The sequence below is a fragment of the Leucoraja erinacea genome, chromosome 2, assembly GCF_028641065.1.
Source record: "Leucoraja erinacea ecotype New England chromosome 2, Leri_hhj_1, whole genome shotgun sequence".
In the NCBI taxonomy this organism is placed as follows: Eukaryota; Metazoa; Chordata; class Chondrichthyes; order Rajiformes; family Rajidae; genus Leucoraja; species Leucoraja erinaceus.
Genome location: NC_073378.1, coordinates 35,464,411 through 35,485,705, shown reverse-complemented (window position 1 = coordinate 35,485,705; position 21,295 = coordinate 35,464,411). Strand labels below are relative to the sequence as shown.

Here is a 21,295-nt window from a genome sequence, read left to right as displayed (position 1 = left end):
CCATGGCCAGAGTGAGTCCCACCATAAATTGGAGGAGCAGCATCTCATATTTTGCTTGGGTAGTTTACACCTCAGCGGTATGAACATTGACTTCTCCAATTTCAGGTAGTCCTTGCTTTCTCCCTCCTTCCCCTCCCCTTCCCAGCTCTCCCACAGCCCACTGTCTCCGCCTCTTCCTTTCTTCTTCCTGACCTACCCCCCCATCCCCACATCAGTCTGAAGAAGGGTCTCGGCCCAAAACGTCACCTATCCTTCGCTCCATAGATGCTGTCTCACCCGCTGTGATTCTCCAGCATTTTTGTCTGCACGTCTCTTTGGAGTGTGGGAGGAATCCAGGGCACCCGGAGAAAACTCACCTGGTCACGAGAGAACGTACAAATTTCATACAGTCAGCACCCGTAGTCGGGATCGAACCTGGGTCTCTGGCGCTGTAAGGCAGCAACTCTAGGGTGTCAGAGGTTATGGAGAGAAAGCACGAGCATGGGGTTGAGAGGGAAAGATAGATCAGTCATGATTGAATGACGGAGTAGACTTGATGGGCCGAATGGCCTAAATCTTCTCCTAGAACATACGACCTTATGGCTGTGCAACTGTGCTGCCCCTTTTTTGAGTTGCCATTTTGTTCCATGATTTTCTTATTGGTTCGGGGACTGCATGTGAATACCCAATTTTTTTAAACAGGTTGCAGGGATATAGACCAAATGCTGGCAGGTGGGACTAGTGTGGCTGGGACATGTTGGCCAGTGTGGGCAAGTTGGGCCAAAGGGCCTGTTTCCACACTCACTGTATAGACTCTACAACTCTATGATTATGAGCATAGTAGGGAGAGAAAAAAACTGTCTGGCGAACAATTCACGGCGGCACTGGTTAAAGTAAGCTGATAAATGATCTAATCTCTGCTGTTTTAATAAGGCACTTTCTCTGTTTGCTACCGATTCTCTCTGGCTGGATAATAAGATAGAGCAATATAAACACTACAAAATCGAAACTGGGTGACGCGCCAGAGGATTACTGAGGTTCTAATGAGGTCAGATTCTTCAGAGGCCAATATAATTATTACCCTGATCCAGTGGCTTAATAAGAGCTGTTTTTCTTGGTGGAAAAGTATAGCTTGGAACGAAGTGCAACTTTTCAAAAGTTTTTAGTTTCAGTGTTAAACAGTACAAATTATTGGACAGCTGCCCCATGTAGTTTTTTTTTTTAAGTTACCCAATCTTCCTCTTATGTATGGCGTGCACAGCCGAAAGTTGAAGGACAACTTGTACTATTTGATCCTATTTGATTGTGCACGCTGGGTTGATTGCATTCGTCAAAACAGGGCAGACCACGTAAAGGTTGCAATCTCCCACCCTATTTTCCCATTAATACCCTAAAATGTACAAGGACTGCCCAGGATCTCAATACCAATACCACCCAGTGACACCAACTGATGATAGACGCAAAATGCTGGAGTAACTCGGATAGCATCACTAGAGAAAAGAAATAGGTGGCGTATCCGGTCACCATCCTTCATCATACTGAGGGGCCACGAGTGACACAAACTGTTCACTTTGATCTGTGATGCCTTAGATCATCTGATGACCTGTTTGCTCTCAGAGGCACAGCGGTAGAGTTGCTGCTTTACAGCGCCAGAGACCCGGGTTCGATCTTGACTGCTGGTGTGTGTCTGTACAGAGTTTGTACGTTCTCCCCGTGACCTGCGTGGGTTTTCTTCGGGATCTCCGGTTTCCTCCTCCATTCCAAAGACATACATGTTTGTAGGTTAATTGGCTTTGTATAATTGTAAATTGTCCCTAGTGTGGGATTAGCGTTAGTGTGCGTGGATCGCTTGTCGGCACGGACTCAGTGGGCCGAAGGGCCTGTTTCCGTGCTGTATCTCTAAACTAAATTAAACTAAACTCTCATGAAGTGCAAATAATAACTATAAAATAGTTCTGAATCAGCTATAAATCAGCTCTTACCTCAGCATTACCCACTCGTTATTGCTCTAATTTAAGCCTGTCATTGCCATTTTAAATGGGAATAGAACATTCGGAATAGTTAGATGAACATAAATATTTTTGCTCAAGAAGGAACTGCAGATGCTGGAAAATCAAAGGTAGACAAAAGTGCTGGAGAAACTCAGTGGGTGCGGCAGCATATATGGAGCGAAGGAAATATGCAACGTTTCGGGCCCGAAACATTGCCTATTTCCTTCGCTCCATAGATGCTGCCGCACCCACTGAGTTTCTCCAGCACTTTAGTCTACCATAAATATTTTTGCACAGCTTATTTCAAAAATGTATAATCAGTTCATAGCTCCTTTTCCTTGTTTTTACAGGTTCACCGTGACACTTTTTATTGATGACCTCTAATTGCTTCTGGACTGCGGATACATATATAGTCACTGGCTTTGTTGGGACCGAAGACACATGTAGACTGCATGAGGTAAGGATGGCTCTTGTCCTTCCCTGATGGGCATGAAGGAACCAGGTTTATTTCAGGACATTGCAATCACATCATAGCTACCAACCTCCAGGCTAACTTCAACTCCCAACCCATTGAGTTAAGTGAGTTTATGTTCCCTGTTACCATCATGGAATATCCATTTGATTCCAAGGATCAATCGTGCAGAATTCAAGTTCCCAAGCAGTAATTTAAATATCACGTTTCATGTAACACAATAATCTTTATAAGCTTGATCACAAACTGTATGTGTACAGAGAGTGGTGAATCTATGGAATTCTCTGCCACAGAAGGTAGTTGAGGCCAGTTCATTGGCTATATTTAAGAGGGAATTAGTTGTGGCCCTTGTGGCTAAAGGGATCAGGGGGTATGGAGAGAAGGCAGGTACAGGATACTGAGTTGGATGATCAGCCTGATCATATTGAATGGCGGTGCAGGCTTGAAGGGCCGAATGGCCTACTCCTGCACCTATTTTCTATGTTTCTATGTTTCTACTGCTTCGCTTCCTGAAACATAGAAACATAGAAAATAGGTGCAGGAGTAGGCCATTCGGCCCTTCGAGCCTGCACCGCTATTCAATATGCTCATGGCTGATCAACAACTCAGTATCCTGTTCCTGCCTTCTCTCCATACCCCCTGATCCCTTTAGCCACAAGGGCCACATCTAACTCCCTCTTAAATATAGCCAATGAACTGGCCTCAACTACCTTCTGCGGCAGAGAATTCCAGAGATTCACCACTCTGTGTGAAAAAAGTTTTGCTCATCTCGGTCCTAAAAGATTTCCCTCTTATCCTTAAACTATGACCCCTTGTTTGGACTCAATCTCAACATCGGGAATAATCCTGCATACTACCTGTCAACCTCTTAAGAAATATTTGATAACTGGTCCACAATGCTGGTGTCATCTGTGTATGTCTTGCGAGTTCAACCGGTTGTAGATGGAATGTATCCAGTCTTTCTTTTGTCCTGACACTTGGTGAACCTTCTCTGCACTCCCTCTATTGCAATAATGTCCTTCCTCAGATTTGGAGACCAAAACTGTACGCAATACTCCAGGTGTGGTCTCACCAAGACCCTGTACAACTGCAATAGAACCTCCCTGCTCCTATACTCAAATCCTTTTGCTATGAAGTCGATCGCTATCTCCTTCGTCTTGCTTGACATTGAGATGAAGGTTGTCTTCTGTGTCACGAGGTTCTCAATCTCCTTCCTGTACTACATCTCATCAATATTTGATAACTGGCCCACAATGCTGGTGTCATCTGTGTATTTGTAGGTTTGTAGATGGAATTGGATTTGTACATGGTTGCAAAACGTCACCCATTCCTTCTCTCCAGAGATGCTGCCTGACCCGCTGAGTTACTCCAGTATTTTGTGTCTATCTTCCACTGATTCCAATGTTCCTCACCAACCCCTTCCACTACTTTTTAAAAAATCTTCGGATCCTCGCTGTACTCCCTTAATTCTCACCACGTGCACCCATGATCTGAAGACTAAGGGAATTCTTCTGCTAGTTTCGTCTTTTAGTTTACTTTAGCATAGAGCTGCAGCATGGAAACAGGCCCTACAGCCCACCGAGTCCACGGCGACCAACGATCGCCCGTGCTTTAGTTCTATCCTACAAAGCAGGGACAATGTGGGAGGAAACCGGAGCACCCGGAGAAAACCCACGCTGTCTCGGGGAGAACGTACAGACTCCGTACAGACAGCACCTGTGGTCAGGAACAAACCCGGGTCTCCAGCGCTGCGAGCCAGCAAATCTACCGTGTTCTTTGCACCATACCTCTTCTCACCCAGAGAGTTGTGAATCTGTGGAATTCTTTGCCACAGTGGGGGCCAATTCACTGGATGTTTTCAAGAGAGGGTTAGATTTAGCTCTTAGGGCTAAAGGAAACAAGGGATATGGGGAAAAGGAACGGGGTACTAATTTTAGATGATCAGCCATGATCATATTGAATGGCAGTGCTGGCTCGAAGGGCTGATTGGCCTACTCCTGCACCCATTTTTTAATGTTTCTATGTACTGCCCCAAAATCCATGATGTGTCAGATGTCTGGGGACAACAAGACATTGATTTAAACAAAATATTACTCGTACATGAAATCCACGATGTTACTGTCCAGCATTCCCCCTCAAGAGTGGCAGGCCCCTCCTCCTCAGTGATCATATTGTTTCATGTGTAAATGGAAAAGATAACAAATCTACCTGAAGTGACAACTGTGACTGTGACAATCAATATTTGTTGTAATCAGCCTTCTCAGCTAAAAGAAGTGCATTAGGACAGACTCGGGAAAGTATCTCAATAGACCATAGACAATAGACAATAGGTGCACGAGTAGGCCATTCGGCCCTTCGAGCCAGCACCGTCTTTCAATGTGATCATGGCTGATCATCCACAATCCTGCCTTCTCGCTATATCCCCTGACTCTGGTATCTTTAAGAGCTCTATCTAACTCTCTCTTGAAAGTATCCAGAGAATTGGCGTCCATTGCCTTCTGAGGCAGAGAATTCCACTGATTCACAGCTCTCTGGGTGAAAAAGTTTTTCCTCATCGCCGTTCTAAATGGCCTACCCCTTATTCTCAAACTGTGACCCCTGGTCACTCTGTGGCCACTCTACATTAGATCAGACCAATTCCATCACAACAGATTCAATGAAGGATCAGAACCAATTGAAAAATAATCATCCAGATCTGCCATTTCTTGTAGCTATCTCAAACTGCATCTAAATGATCACTCTATGCCATTAACTGATATGGACACAACGAATTGGAGGAACTCAGCGGGTCAGGCAGCACCTCTGGAATTCTGCAGTCTCTGCAGTTCCTTGCATCTACACTAACGTATACATTGTGGTTTAGGAAGAGAATGTGGAGGAATACAATATACAAGTTGGGAAGAGGGTTATGGTGGTGGTGAGGATGGGGATAATTAGCGGAAACAAATTGTTTGCTGCGATTTCAGTAAATCGCTCCATGGTTTAACTTGTCTCATTGATAATTAGGATTTGGGGATACTGCACGGAAACAGGCCATTCGGCCCACCGGTTTTGTGCCGACCAGCAATCCCCACACTAACACTATCCTACACACTCACTGGGGACAATTTACTATTTTTACCGAAGCCAATTAACCTACAAACCTGTACGTCTGTGGAGATGCAGTAGGAAAGAGGAGCGCCTGGAGAAACCCATGCAGGTCATGGGGAAAACGTGCAAACTCCATACAGACAGCACCTGTAGTCGGCATCAAACCCAGGTCTCTGGTGCTGTGAGGAAGCAACTCTACCGCTGCACCACCATGCCACATTTACCTGAACACTATGCAATACCAGCACAGTGGATATTCATGCATAGAAAGGAACTGCAGATGCTGGTTTATACACAAAGTGCTGGAGTAACTCAGCAGGTCAGGCAGCATGACACAAAGTGCTGGGGTCTGAAGAAGGGTCCCGACCCAAAACGTCACCCATCCTTCTTCTCCAGAGATGCTGCCTGACCCAATGAGTTCCTCCAGCTTTTTATGTCTATCTTCAGTGCATATTCAGTGACCGTAAACATTCGAACAAGGGACGGAAATACCCAAAGCACTTCCCTGAAAAATGTTTTTTTTTAATTTGCTGTTATTCCATGGTTATTTTTAGATTTGTGTTTAACTGCGGCCTATTGCCCTTATCCTGCTTCGTCCTTTTCAATGAAACCATGGCATATTTGTTGCAAAGCTATTTAATCTGTTTCTATGTTGATGTTACAAAATGGAAAATGACTGTGTAAGTCTATAATGAGGAGCATGATAAGCAGAGCATCATCTTAGAAAGCACATACTTCCAACCATTGTTTATCTAATGCATAGTTTAAATATTCTGCTACAAACCTTTTGAGAATCGGCCACCATTTGGGACGTGCTATTTTTAAACCTGAACCAATTCTAAGCAGCCGGTTGGAGAGGAAAGTTGCACAGCGCTGCCTGTCAAGGGGTTACAGCAGCCAAGGAAACTGTCGGCAGGAACTGCACTGTAGCTGAGGGGTGGATTAAATATATTTCTACGCAGATCCGATTAATGCTGCTATTCATGCAGGCATTTCACAGGGCAGGTAGGGGAAAGTTTGCTGCCGTTTCTGTGTCACAGGGGAGAGGGACACTGCTCTTCTGCACACCTGCCAAAAAGTTACACCAACAGATGATCTTCCAGGCAGGTAGAAGAGGGGGAGGTGAAGCCGGGACGTTTTCTTGCGGGTGCTCGGCGGGGCCTTCCCCCTCCCGTCGCTGGGAGGAGGGATCCCCCCCCCCCCTCGTCTTGTGACGCTACACGCGGACGTCGGGTGAAGCCTGCGGAGCACCACTGAGATGATAACACCACACAACGTCAGCTGACTGCAGTGTCACTGTGCTGCTGGTTCTCCTCACGATCGCAATTCTGCCAGAGAGCTCCGTGGCTCCGACTGCTGCAGCTTCCCAGTCGCAGTGCGGCAAAGCAGCCAATGCAGCAGGAACAAAGCAGCGACGGGATCCCGTCTCACCCCACGCCGCCGCTCCGATGGAAGGAAAATATTACCGGGGGGAGCGCAAAAAACGGGGGAGGGAGAGGGGGGGAGAAAAGAAAGAGAGAGAAGAAACTGACTGCTGGATTTACAGGTTAATTTTCCTGGCATGCAGTTAAGCAGAGAGACCATGCATGAAGTCTGCATCCACAATATAGGGCAAGGGAGGCTGTGAGGAAGGATGACTTGCCTGCCCGGCTCTTTGTAAATATTTCCTGTGCCATGCCGACATACCTGCAAGGGTTGAGACAGAGGATACAGTACTTTTCATCAACCGTTTGATCAAGGCCTCTTTTTTTTATTTAAAGAAATTGTTTTGCAAAGCTCGCCGCCTGATGTTCCCTGTCTGAACAGTGATCAGGGACCGCAATAATAGCAGCGGACTGACAACGGCTCCTGGCTCTCTCCGTCAGCGCAGAACTCAAATTAAAGGGCAGCTTTTGGTGACCCACTTCCCCCCTTCATATCTTGGTTGGATGCAGGAGCAGCAGCTGCCTGGTACCAAACATCATTGGCCATCGTGTGGAGGATCTCAGGGATTGCACTGCACGACTGCTGGAGAGTGCCGGAGAGAGCGGGACTTGCACACAGTCACGCTAACCCCACCGCAGCTTTTAAGCCGCTGCCACAAACATTTCCCAAACTGCCTGAGCCATTCAGTACATCTCTGCAGCCGCATCGGGATTAAACCGCCTCTCGATGCCTGTCTCCATCCCTGCCTTCAGCTACCGAATGAATAGATCAACCTGTTTTCTTCTACCGTTCCAGGGATTTCACTTGAAGGGATGCAATGCAGCCGGGGGAGAGAAACAACGCCGGGATAACAAGGGGGGAGTGGTGGTGCTATCACCTGGATGGGCGATCTTTGTTATCCTGGCTGCGTCTTTGCACATCTCTGCTTCAAGTTCAGGAGCTGCACTCAAGGCCAGGTTTCAGCGTCTAAACGAGCCAAAAGCAAAATATATATATATTTTTTATATAAATATATATATATAAATTACAGGCAGCGAAGGCTGCATCAGGAATGAGTAGCACGCTTAGGATGCTGCCAATTTGATGCATATGGCACGTGAGCCAGAGCCCCTCCAGGGACAGTAGTACAAAGGAGGGGAGGGGGGGGAAGAGGATGCGTTTGAAGGAATAAAAAAAAAACTAAAGCCTTAATGGAGAGTCTGCATTGCAAAATGCCACCGAAACCCCCTTGCGCACATAGCAATTCCACCAGGCACTTGCAGCTGAATAATTAATGGATTAAATCATCCCGGATTCACCTTTTGCATAGGTTGGTACGATCGGAATTTTGTATATATGTAGAGAAATTCATAACGGGAAGAGAAAATCTCCATTGGGATCTGACAGGCTGTCAAAAGGTGGGTGCTTAATATGAATAAACATTCCCATCCCTCAGTAACAATACTGCAGGGACTGCGATTCCATCAGCAGGTTGCATTGAGTTAAATGTTATTAATGGTGATAGAGGTAAACGGATTGTCCTGACAGCATTTTCCTTCATTGTGTGTCTTTTTGTGTTTTATGGAGCTGGTTCAGGGCGCTGCAGGATTTGGAAAAAGGTTTTCCATTTCTAAAATCTGTGGCCGTATAAGGATCAGTTCGGTTTTCCAGTAACACTCGGACCGGACCCTCTTCTGATATCATTCACAGTGGTTTAAATCGGCCGCTTGGAGCCACACAGTCCAAACGCAGTGGGTTTTAACCCGATAAATGATCCTCAGCCAAAAAATAAAGGTCCTTAAAAGGCTGCACAGCACAGCGTCCTCTTAAAACACTGAGTGCAGGCTGGTGCTGCTCATTCCATTGTTTGCAGGGGGAATCCCACCAGAGGATGAAGACCATGGCAAAAAAAAGGCTATCAATCTGCGCAATCAACCTTGCAATCCACGGTGCCGACAATATATTAATTGAGAGAGCATTAATCAAAATCAACCAGCGTAGAATCTTCTTCCAAAATATACTTGCATCTGCCTAGAAAGCTACGGGATTGTACTCTGTCAGCACAAACGCCTTATAAAAATCGTGGGGAGGCAAATAAAAAAAAATCCGAACAGGGTTTCTTTTATCCACAAAACTGTAAGTAAATATCCCTAACGTAAAAGCATTGTTTTAAATCCTTTTGTTTCCCCGATTGCCATTTAATACAAGTTAAATGACCGATTAAGTGCAAAACATGCAGTCTTCAGAGATTAAAAATCTTTAACAATGCTTTTTTAAAAAGAAAATAAATCACTGTAATCTAGTGCCTCACTGTATCTGATGCAAATCGGAACATGAGATACATGTTTTAAGACAATCGTAACATTGAATAAAATGCTTTGTTTCTCAAATGGTGTACAATTTGTTGGTCCTCGATTGAACGGAACAAATCCAATGTTCTAAATCACTTTCATCCCTGAGATTTGCTTTTTGCATTTGAATCCTATTAGTCTTTTCACAGGACTAAGGCAAGGACTTTCATACAGAATCACCACCTCAATGCTTACATATGTATTACTTATAATTTTCCTTCAGTATAAACCAAGGTGTTGAAATCTCAGCACAGTCAGATGATTGTAATAAAAGGCCATTTTTAATAAAACCAGGTAGAATTACCAACCCGACCTGAAACGTCTATCTATCCATTTTCTCCAGAGATGCTGCCTGGCCCACTGAGTTACTCCAGCACTTTGTGTCCTTTTTGGTAAACCAGAATCTGCAATTCCTTGTGCCTCTAAAATAAATATCCATTTGATGTATATTGCAGAATAAAATGGAGAACCAAGTTTCCACTGGTCTATTTTTAGACATTTGTCGGACATTTGTCAGCAAATTTTCAGAATCTTTTTTTTTCATTCCCAGATGCATTTTTAAGACCAAGCTAAACTATAAACTGAACTACTTTATAGGAACTGAGTACAATGCTATGTTATCCACATGTTATCCAAATGTTATCCACATTTGGTATTTTCAAAATCCTCCACATCAACAAGTTTTGTTTCTTTAATTCAGAGACACGCTTTGGAGAGTATAAATACTAGCGAGTCAAACGTGCAAACACTTTCCTTTAGAAATATAATCTGATTCATGGTATATGCATTTCACTGGCGAAAGTCAGTGAAAGAGTTAACCACATTTGTGTAGGAAAGAACTGCAGATGCTGGTTTAAATCAAAGGTAGACACAAAATGTTGGAGTAACTCAGCGGGACGGGCAGCATCTCTCGACCTGAAATGACACCCATTCCTTCTCTCCGGAGATGTTGCCCGTCCCGCTGAGTTACTCCAGCATTTTGTGTCTACCTTCGAGTTAACCACATTGATGGATCACATATTCTCTTCCCGTGAAAACATTATGGGAGCAATCGGGTGTTTCCACGTTCACCAGAGTGCAGCTATTTGCATTTTAATTGCAGATTTATTTAATTTAAATTCAATGGTTTCTTTAATGTATGCACCAGGTTTTTTTGCATACAGCTCAGCAAGACTATCACCCCAGTCAGTACAGATTGTGCAGAACAGTCCATTGAGTCCTTGGTGATACGGTCATAAGTGATAGGAGTAGTATTAGGCCATTTGGCCCATCACGAGACGCCATCTCGGTGCTGTTTTATAGTTCCAGCTGCAGATGGCCACAAAGGTCACTGTAGCCATCACCTCCATTTCCGTCATCCCACAAAATGATGTCCCACTCCTCTCCTGGTCCTCTTCGTCTGCTTTGATCTGTCGTTTTCACACCTAGCCAATTAAGAGTGTTTGTCGGCACTGGGCCTGAACTCGCTAGAGTTCAGATGAATGAGGGGAGACCTTATTGAAACGTACAGAATAATGAAAGGCTTGGATGGAGTGGATGTGGAGAGGATGTTTCCACTAGTGGGAGAGTCTAGGAACAGAGGTCATAGCCTCAGATTTGAAGGACGTTCTTTTAGGAAGAATATGAGGAGAGGGTGGTGAATCTGTGGGATTCTTTGCCACAGAAGGCTGTGGATGCCAAGTCAGTGGATGTTTTTAAGGTGGGGATAGATAGATTTTTTATTAATACAGGTGTCAGATGTTATGGGGAGAAGGCAGACAGGGAAATGGGGTTAGGAGGGCGAGATAGGTCAGCCATGATTGAATGGCGGAGTAGACTTGATGAGCCAAATGGCTTAATTCTACTCCTATCACTTATGACCTTATGACCTTACACTTCCATATCTCTCCTCCCGGACTCTCGGTTTGAGGGAGGGTCCCGACCAGAAACATCACCCATTACATCTCTCCGGAGATGCTGCCTGTCCCTCTGAGTTACTCCAGCATTTTGTGTCTGTATTTGGCGTAAAGCAGCATCTGTAGTTGCTTCCTACACACATCGCCCAGTGGTGGGGTCTCCTGCAGCTGAGCTTGAGGGCTCGGAATGTGAGACCCCCCCTTCCCCCCCAGTTCATCTTACCGGGCCCACGGTTATCGCCCTCGCCCCCACCACCTCCGATTCCCGATCCACGGGGTGAGCCGGAGCTCCTAGCTGCTTTGACATGATTTAATTCTGTATCAATAATCCAGATCTCCGGCAGCCAGTGCAGTAGATTAACCACAAAGCTACGAGACGTCTGTGGGCAAACGTGCTATTTACACTATACATTAATGATTTAGATGAAGGGATTCAAAGTAACATTAGGAAATTTGCAGATGACACAAAGCTGGGTGGCAGTGTGAACTGTGAGGAGGATGCTATGAGAATGCAGGGTGACTTGGTCAGGTTGGGGGAGTGGGCAGATGCATGGCAGATTCAGTTTAATGTGGATAAATGTGAGGTTATCCACTTTGGTAGCAAAAACAGGAAGGCAGATTACTATCTAAATGGCATCAAGTTGGTAAAAGGGGAAGTACAACGGGATCTGGGGTTCCTTGAACATCAGTCTATGAAAGTGAGCATGCAAGTAACAGCAGGCAGTGAAGAAAGCGAATGGCATGTTGGCCTTTATAACACGAGGAATTGAATATAGGAGCAAAGAGGTCCTTCTGCAGTTTGTACAGAGCCCTAGTGAGATCACACCTGGAGTATTGTGTGCAGTTTTGGTCCCCTAATTTGAGGAAGGCCATTCTTGCTATTGAGGGAGTGCAGCGTAGGTTTACAAGATTAATTCCCAGGATGGTGGGACTGTCGAATGCTGAGAGAATGGAGCAGCTGGGCTTGAACACTCTGGAGTTTAGAAGGATGAGAGGGGATCTCATTGAAACATATAAGATTGTTAAGGGCTTGGACACTCTTGAGGCAGAAAACATGTTCCCAATGTTGGGAGAGTCCAGAACCACGGCCACAGTTTAAGAATAAGGAGTCAGCCATTTAGAACGGAGACGAGGAAACACTTTTTCTCACAGAGAGTGGCGAGTCTGTGGAATTCTCTGCCTCAGAGGGCGGTGGAGGCAGGTTCTCTGGATGCTTTCAAGAGAGAGCTAGATAGGGCTCTTAAAAATAGCAGAGTCAGGGGATATGGGGAGAAGGCAGGAACGGAGTACTGATTGTGGATGATGATCACATTGAATGTCGGTGCTGCCCCGAAGGACTGAATGGCCTACTCCTGCACCAATTATCTATTGTCTATTGTGCTTTTAAGAATTTAAAGGTTCTTTGGTGCACCTTCTTTAGTCTTTGACTTGCTGCCTGGTGCTCCAGCTCACAATACTGTTTTTTACGGTTCGATCTAACTTTACCTTTCTCAATGTAAGTGGAAGTAGTTGAGGCAGGTACAATAACGACATTTAAATGGCACATGGATTGGAAAGGTTTAGAGGGACATTGTCAAAAGCGGGCAAATCAGTTCATAAGTGATACGAGAAGAATTAGGCCATTCAGCCCATCAGGTCGACTCCGCCATTCAATCATGGCTGATGTATCTCGCCATCCTAACCCCAATTTCCTGCCTTCTCCCCATAACCCCTGACTAATGGGCTAGCTTAGATGGGGTATCCTGCTTGGTTGGCATGAACAAGATGGGCTGAAGGGCCTGTTTCTATGCTGTTTTACTCCTTGGCTCTATGTACTTATTCATTGCATGAGGGAGCAACAGAAAGTTGTAATATCGGAACTGGTCGCTGCCTCATAGCTTCTGTGCAGCACTTGGTAGAACTACCTGTGTATCTCAGATAGTTCCAAAATGCTGGAGTAACTCAGCGGGTCAGATAGCATCTCTGGAGAAAAGGAACAGGTAATGTTTCGGGTCGAGCCCCAACTTCAGACTGGTCAGCCTGATGAAGGGTCTTGACCTGAAACGTCACTTATTCCTTCTCTCCAGAGATGCTGCCTGACCCTGCTGAGTTGCTCCAGCATTTTGTGTCTATCTTTTGGGTAAATCAGTATCTGCAGTTTCTTCCTTAACATTTTATCTACATATCTCCATTCCTTTATTTTTATCCTATATTGCACTGAAATGTACTATAGTTGGATTGGATCGAGTGGATTGTGAAGAGGATGTTTCCACTAGTGGGAGAGTCTAGGACCAGAGATCATAGCCATAGAATTAAAGCACGTTCTTTTAGGAAGGAGATGAGGAGAAATTGTTTTAGTCAGAGGGTGATGAATCTGTGGAATTCTTTGCCACAGAAGGCTGTGGAGGCCAAGTCAGTGGATATCTTTAAGGCATAAATCGGTCGATTCTTGATTAGTACTGATGTCAGAGGTTATGGGGAGAAGGCAAGAGAATGGGGTTAGGAGGGAAATATAGATCAGCCAGGATTGAATGGCGGAGTACTTGATGAGCCGAATGGCCTAATTCCACTCCTATCACATGATCTTATGACACAAGGAACATCAGATGCTTGATTAACTCTGTCAGGCAGCATCTTAGGAGGACAGGGAGAGGTGATGTTACGGGTGAGAATCCTTCTTCAGAAATGGTCTTCTGGACTAAAGAAGGGTCCCGACCAGAAACGTACCCTATCTGTCTCCTCCAGAGATGCTACCCGAACCTTGTTACTCCATCAGTTTTTTGTTTTTTTTTAGATTAGTTTGTGTGAGTTTGAAATAACGTCCCAGATGGGTGTTACATTTTCCAGTCACTCGAATGAAAACTAGTTAGAGAGAAAAAGGTCATGGAGACAGCGGCAGTCACAATCAGTAAGAGAGGTAGGATTTTAAATACCAGAGTGTGCAGAGAAGATTTACGAGGATGTTGCCAGGACTCGAGGGCCTGAGCCATAGGGAGAGGTTGAGCAGGCTAGGGCTCTATTCCTTGGAGAGCAGGAGGATGAGGAGCGATCCTACGGAGGAGTACAAAATCATTAGAATAGATCGGGTCAACGCAAAGTCCCAAAGTAGGGGAATCGAGAACCAGTGAGGGGAAGGTGAGGGATATGGTGAGGGGGGAAAGAGTTAATAGGAGCCTCAGAGGTAACTCTTTCACACAAAGGGTGGTGGGTATATGGAACGAGCTGCCGGAGGAGGTGGTTGGTGCAGGTACTATTGCAAGAAACATTTAGACAGGTATATGGATAGGACAGGTTTACAGGGATATGGGCCAAAGGCCAGCAGGTGGGACAGGTGTAGATGGGATATGTTGGTCGGTGTGTTGGCAAGTTGGGCCGAAGGACCTGCTTTCACACTGTGTGATTCTATGACTCTATGACAAACGGAAATCAGCCACGTGCAAAACTTGAGATCAGGGTCTCACTGACTATTTCCAATTATGGAAGCTAGTCATGGCCCAGCAACTTCAAAGTACAGCAGGGCATAGAGGTGAAAGGAAAGATTTTGAAGATAAACACAAAATGCTGGGGTATATCAGCAGGACAGGCAGCATCTCTGGAGAAAAGGAATAGGTGACGTTTCGGATCTTCAGACTGAGAGTCAGGGGAAAGTGAAGCGAGGGATATAGACGGTACACGAGACAAATGAGTGAAAGATATGCTAAAAGATTAAAGATTTGTCCGACCCTAGTTTACTGGATATTAGTTAACAGAGAAACCTGTACAGACCATCACTAAATCAAGGACAAATCTAGCCCTGGCCCTGGCCCTGGCCCCTTGCTCCCCTCTCCCACCAGGCAAAAGGTACAGAAGTGTGAAAATGCACACCACCTGATTCAGGGACAGTTTCCTCCCAGCTGTTATCAGGCAACTGAATCATCCTACCACAACCAGAGAACAATGGTGAAAGACAATAGACAATTGGTGCAGGAGTAGACCATTCGGCCCTGCAAGCCAGCACCGCCATTCAATGTGATCATGGCTGATCATACACAATCAGTACCCTGTTCCTGCCTTCACCCCACATCCCCTGACTGCTATCTTCAAGAGCCCTATCTAGCTATCTCTTTAAATTATCCAGAGAACCGGCCTCCACCGCCCTCTGAGACAGAGAATTCCATAGACTCAGACAGATCTACCTCATTGGTGACCCTCGGCCTATCCTTGATCGTACATTGCTGGTGATCAATCATGTATCTGTGCACTATAAATGTCTCGATTGTAATCATGTATTGTCTTTCTGCTGTCTGGATAACATGCGACAAAAACTTTTCACTGTACCTCGGTACAGGTGGTAATAAACTGCACTAACTAAACTAAACTAAACTAAATAAACACAAAAAGCTGGAGTAACTCAGCAGGACAGGCAGCGTCTGTGGAGAGAAGGAATGGGTGATGCTTCGGGTAGAGACCCTTCCTCAGACTTGATTAGTTTGACACGAAACATCACCCATTCCTTCTCTCCAAAGATGCTGTGTGTCCCACTGAGTTACTCCAGCTTTTTATGTCTATCTTCGGTTTAAACCCAGCATCTGCAGTTCCTTCCTTAACTAAATAAACATTGTTTCCTTAATTTGAAGGTTTAACTTTAAAACATCCCAAAGCTATCAACGTACTACCTGTATGGTTTTCAGTTATAATTTCATAAAGTTTGGGAAATTCAAACCAATCCTTTTCTCCTTCACCTTGCTGTAAACCCATTATAATTTAACACTGCTTAATTTCACCAGTTTAGCGTTTTGCGACCCCCTCCCTTTTCCACCCCCCCTTTGCCACTGAGGGAGTTATCCAGATTGATGATGTCGAAATGTAAGTTAAAACAGATGTTCGGATTTTTACACAGCAATAAATAAGAGGGAAAGGAATACAAACACGGACAAGATCATTGTTGCAATGTTGATCTAAAGAGCCAATTCCGTTCCATGCGTGTCTGACATACACTGGAAAGGGTGCAAAGAAGATTTACGAGGATGTTATTGGATTTGGAGGATATGAGTTATAAGGGGAGGTTGAATGGGTTTGGACTTTATTCCCTGGAGCTTAGGAGGCTGACGGGTGATCGTATAGAGGTGTATAAAATCATGAGGGCCACAGATGAGGTGAATAGACAGCCTTTTCCCCAGGGTGGGGGAATACAAAGCGAGAGCGCAAAGGCTTCAGATGAGAGAAAGCACATTTAAAGGGGACCAGAGGGGGCATCTTTTTCACACAGATTGTGGTGCGTATATGGTTTAGTTCAGTTTAGTGTATTGTCATGTGTACCGAGGTACAGTGAAAAGCTTTTGTTGTGTGCTATCCAGTCTGCAGAAAGACAATACATGATTACAATCAAGCCTTCCACAGTGTATAGATATGTGATAAAGGAATAACATTTAGTGCAAGGTAAGTCCGATCAAGGATAGTCCGAGGGTCACCAAATGCCAGAAGTAGTGGTGGAGGTGGGTACAATTACGGCTCTTAAAAGACATTTCTAAATGGTACATATTTCGGAAAGGGTTAAAGACGTGTCCCACTGTACGAGTTCATTCAAGAGCTCTCCTGAGTTTAAAAAAAAATCAAACTCGTGGTAAGCACGTAGAATGTACCTAGCGGATACGTCGGAGCTCGGGGACGTCTCTTAGCGGCTCGTGACGCTAACGGCAGGTACTTGGGAAACGCTGTAAGCTCGGGAAGACTCGTGAAAATTTTTCAACATATTGAAAATGTCACGAGAGCCCCGAGTACCTACGAGCGGCCATTACCGTAAATCTCCGAGTTCGAATCAGGGCAAACTTGGGAGAACTCTTGAATGATCTCGTATAGTGAGACAAGGCTTTTAGAGTCATATGGATCAAGAGCAGGCAAGTGGGACTAGCTCAGTTAGGCAATTTGGTAATCATGGCCGAGTTGGTCCAAAGAGCCTTTTTGTGTGCCATGTAGCACACTCCAAAGACGTACAGATATGTAGGTTTAATGGGTTTGGTAAAAATTGAAAATTGTCTCTAGTGTGTAGGATAGTGCTAGTGTATAGGGCTCGTTGGTCGGCGCGGACCCAGTGGGCTAATGAGCCTGTTTCCACGCTGTATCTCTAAAGTCTAACGATTCCCTCAAGATCACACTGAGGCAGTCATCATGTATCTTTACACTGTGGACGGCTTGGTTGTAATCATGTGTAGTCTTTCCGCTGACTGGTTAGCACGCAACAAAAAAGCTTTTCACTCTACCTCGGTACATGTGACAATAAACTAAACTAAACTCTGTGATTCTATAAATCTGTAGGGAAATAAATGCTTGTATTTATGGTTTAAGAAGGAACTGCAGATGTTGGAAAATCAAAGGTAGACAAAAATGCGGGAGAAATTCAGCGCGTGAGGCAGCATCTATGGAGCGAAGGAAATAGGTAACGTTTCGGGTCGAAACCCTTCGATTTCGACTCGAAAAGAAGGGTTTCGACCAGAAACATTGCCTTTTTCCTTCGCTCCATAGATGCTGCCTCACCCGCTGAGTATCTCCAGCATTTTTGACTACCTTGTATTTATGGCATTGTTTGGGATTCCCAAAGCATTTTATAACCTGAGATGTTTCTTTGAATTGTTATAACAAAGATAAATCTAATTGGTAATTTTTGCAAAGTGACCTCTGTACATGGCACTGTGATATTAATTGGATCATCTTTGAAAAAACGAATGTTTAATTGTTAATAAATGATATTTAGAATAACATATTCACCCAATCACCAGGATAATACCCATGCTCTATGAAATGGCAGTGTTAGATCCTTAATGTTCATTTGAGAAGGAAGACAGGACTTTGATTTAATATATCTTCTGAAAGACCACTCCTTTAACACTGCAGTATTACATTGAAGTCATAATGCCATATAGTCATAGAAAACGGAAACAGACCCTTCAGCCAAAAATTTGCCCATTTTTTCCCTTCAGCCCAAGGTGCCCCATCTGCACTTGTCCACCATGCCCGCGTTTGGCACAGACCTCACCACACCTATCCTATCCATGTACACCTGTCCAAATGCCTTTGAAAATGTTGGATAGCTGGGAAGGGTACGGGGACAAACTCGAATGGTGTAGAGAAGATCTACGAGGATGTTGCCAGGGCTCGAGGGCCTGAGCTATAGGGAGAGGGTGAGCAGGCTGGGATTCTATGCCTTGAAGCGCAGGAGGATGAGGGGTGATATTATAGAGGTGTACAAAATCATGAGAGGAATAGATTGGGTAAACACACAGTCCCTTGCCCAGAGTAGGAGAATGGAGAACCAGAGGACATAGGTTGATGGTGAGGGGGGAACGATTCAATAGAAACTGAGGGGTAATTTTTTTACGCAAAGGGTGGTGGTCGTATGGAAAGAGCTGCCGGAGGAGGTAGTTGCGGCAGGGACTATCGCAAATTTAAGAAACTTACAATGCCAGAAAATCGGGTTCAATCCTGGCCATGGGTGGTTTTGGTATGGAATTTGTATGTTCTCACTGTGACCACGTGGGTTTTCTTCGGGTGCTCCGGTTTCCTCCAACACTCCAGAGACGTGCAGGTTTGTAGGTTGGTTGGCTTCTTTAAATTGTCCCTAGTGTGTAGGATAGAACTAGTGTATGGGTGATTATTCGTCAGCATGGACTCGGTGGACTGAAGGGCATGTTTCCATGCTGTATCTCTAAAACTAAATCTCCTTGAATCAACTCTACCTATGAATGTGACGGACAGTTTTAGCATAGCTCAACACATCGGTAGTAAGGAAGGCCGGATTTGGAGTATTGTGAGCAATTTTGGGCACCATATCTGAGGAGGAATGTGCTGGCTCTGGAGAGGGTGTAGAGGAGGTTTACAAGAATGATCCCAGGAATGTGGGTTAACGTATGAAGAGCATTTGACGGCATTGGGCCTGGCCTTGCTGGAGTGGAAGAATGAGGGGGGACCTCATTGAAACTTGAATAGTGAAGGGCTTGGATAGAGTGGATGTGGAGAGGATATTTCCACTAGTGGGAGAGTCTAGGACCAGAAGTCATAGCCTCAGAATTAAAAGGTGTTATTTTAGGAAAGAGATGAGGAGGAATTTCTTTAGTCAGAGGGTGGCGAATCTGTGGAATTCTTTGTCACAGAAGGCTGTGGAGGCCATCAATGGATATTTTTTAAGGCAGAAATAGATAGATTCTTGATTAGTAATGGTGTTAGGGGAGAAGGCAGTGGAATGGGGTTAGGAGGGAGAGATAGATCAGCCGTGATTGAATGGCGGAGCAGTTCTGCCCCATCACTTATGACATGACATTTTCAGCAAGTTAATGGAGGTAATGTGTTTGAAATTGTAAATTCAAGCATTACAGCAAAATGACCACAATGTCTTGATTTACATTCCAACACAGTGCTGGAGAACTGCTGTGCTGCTCCAGATTGTGTCTAACAAATGAAATACTAAGCTGAGACCATGTCTATTCCCTCATGTAAATGTAAAAGATTTCATTGCCTTAGTTGAAGAAAATAATAGCTTGCCGGGTATTCACTCCCAATAATATTTCCCAATAAAATTCACAAAAGTAATGTCAGCCCGTTATTTCATGCCTGTTGGTAGAACCTTCAAATTGTTTTTCATATTTCCTACATTACGATTATGAATGACATTTCAATGGTACTTTGGCTATAAACCACGTTGGGCCATACTGACAATTTAAAATATATCATAGAAGTCCTTGGTTTCATCCTTAAAACTATATAACCTATTTTCTGATCAACCTTTCAATTACCACAATTGCCCCACCATCAACCCACCCATCTCATAGCTCTTATAGAGTCATAGAGTGATACAGTTTGGAAAACAGGCCCTTCAACCCAACTGGCCCACACCGGCCAACATGACCCAGCTGCACTAGTCCCACCTGCCATATCCCTCCAAACTTGTCCCGTCCATGTACCTTTCTAACTTTCTTAAATGTTGGGATCTTCCCTGCCTCAACTACCTCCTCTGGCAGCTTGCTCCTTACAACCACCACCCTTTGTGTGAAAAGGTTACCCCTCAGATACCTATTAAATCTTTTCCTCTTCAACTTAAACCTATGTCCTCTGGTCCTCGATTCACCTCCTCTGGGCATCTACCCGATCTATTCCTCTCATGGAAAATATTTGTGGAAAATATTTTTCTGTGAACAGCGTTTTATAAACTCACAGTGTTTTTGTCCATGCATGCATTAAGTAATAAGCTGGTCTTATTTATTCACCAAGAAAAATATGAACTGCGTGGAAATCTAAAGGACATTAATATAAACAGTTCATGTTATCGTTTTGTAGAACTGACCTGAATGTCCTTCTGTGCCAATAGAGTCCTATTACAGAAAAATGATAGTTTGGGTTTACTAAACCTCCTGTACTGTGTCATAAGGACATTTGTACTGTAACCAATATGGCTTTCACAAGGGAAGTTCATTTCAGAGGGTCCCAACCTGAAACATCGTCTACTCATGTTCTCCAGAGATGCTGCTTGATCCGCTGAGTTACTTCAGCACTTTGTGGCTTTTATTGTAAATCAACGTCTGCAGTTCCTTGTATCTCCTCTCTGGTTCATATCATTATTTATCTCACTGAATGTGCAGGAAAAATGAAACACTTTTAGTCTTCATTGGGCAAAAGATTTTCACACCACACTCAGAGAATTAGCATCCAATGAACCTTGTCTAAGGCAAGCCTCTGGGCTCCAGCATAATCAAAGACGGGTCTCACCACGGCCACTCCCTCTTCTTCCCTCTCCCATCAGGCAAGAGGGATGGAAGTTTGAAAACGCACACCTCCAGATTCAGGGACAGTTTGTTCCCAGCTGTTATCAAGCGACTGAACGGGCCCCTCATCAGCTAGAGTGCGGTCCTGCAGACCCATCTATCGGTACACGTGACAATAAACTAAACTAAACTAGTAAGATTAAACGAGAACTTACCAGTTCGAAGTTTGATCGTTATTTTATGAGGAGTACGTTGAGGAAATATGTGAAGAACCCCGCCAGGACGCATGCATGTCATTCTTCAAAGCAGCGGTGTGAAATCACAGATAACTGTAATGACTGAACATAGTAAGATTAGAGAAGAAAAATACCAGTTGAGTATATGATCAAGGGTGGGAACGGAG

At 44.6% G+C, this 21,295-nt stretch overlaps 1 long non-coding RNA gene across 2 annotated transcripts in view; it reads left to right on the top strand.

Moving 5' to 3' along the window:
• Positions 1-6,474: 6,474 nt before the first annotated feature.
• The window catches only part of LOC129708829 (uncharacterized), a 56,728-nt gene continuing 41,907 nt past the window's right edge, over positions 6,475-21,295 (top strand). Inside the window, exon 1 of one of the 2 annotated variants that reach the window (XR_008725418.1) lies at positions 6,475-8,266. This is a non-coding gene — a long non-coding RNA (uncharacterized LOC129708829). The other variant, XR_008725419.1, reaches the window with a different exon arrangement.